Source organism: Petaurus breviceps, unplaced genomic scaffold (assembly GCF_028583685.1).
Source record: "Petaurus breviceps papuanus isolate PSGF00001 unplaced genomic scaffold, PetGlider_PUasm1.0 186, whole genome shotgun sequence".
Taxonomy (NCBI): Eukaryota; Metazoa; Chordata; class Mammalia; order Diprotodontia; family Petauridae; genus Petaurus; species Petaurus breviceps.
Genome location: NW_027185798.1, coordinates 13,612,288 through 13,612,864, shown reverse-complemented (window position 1 = coordinate 13,612,864; position 577 = coordinate 13,612,288).

Sequence of the window (577 nt, the reverse complement as noted above, 5' to 3'; positions counted from 1 at the left end):
GCTTTGGCTGGCATAGAATTCATATCTTCTTTTAGGTGGTTGCCTTTTCATTCTCTTTTTTCAAATGTTCCTCCACTTCAGTATTTTTGCATTCCATATCTATTATTCTCTGTTTCTTTGTCTCTGTTTCACTCTCTCGTCCACTCCCTCCCTTATTCTCTCTCTACAAGACTCTTCCTTTTAAAGCATCTATTTCTTTGGGAAATTTTCTATGATATATTCATTTTTTAAAATTCAGCTATTTGTGGGGTGTTTTTCTCTCAATTGGAAACTCTGATTTCCAAACAAAATTTATTCCTATTTTCTTCTCCAAGAGTTTCAGTGTTCTTTTGAATAATTCTGGAGTTTCCTGCTATTATTCCATGACCTCTGCAGAGTTCACAGAATCATATCATTCAGTAGGTAATACTGGTTTGTTTTTCTTCTAATTATATTTGTTTTAAGTGTGTTAGTTTCTCTTGAAAGTTTTATTCATTTTTCTTCATGTTTTTTATGGTTCTCTCTTGGTTTACTTGCCTGTAAAGTAGATTTTTATTCATGCTTTTCCCCTTGATATTTTTGTTATTTTAGCATTTCT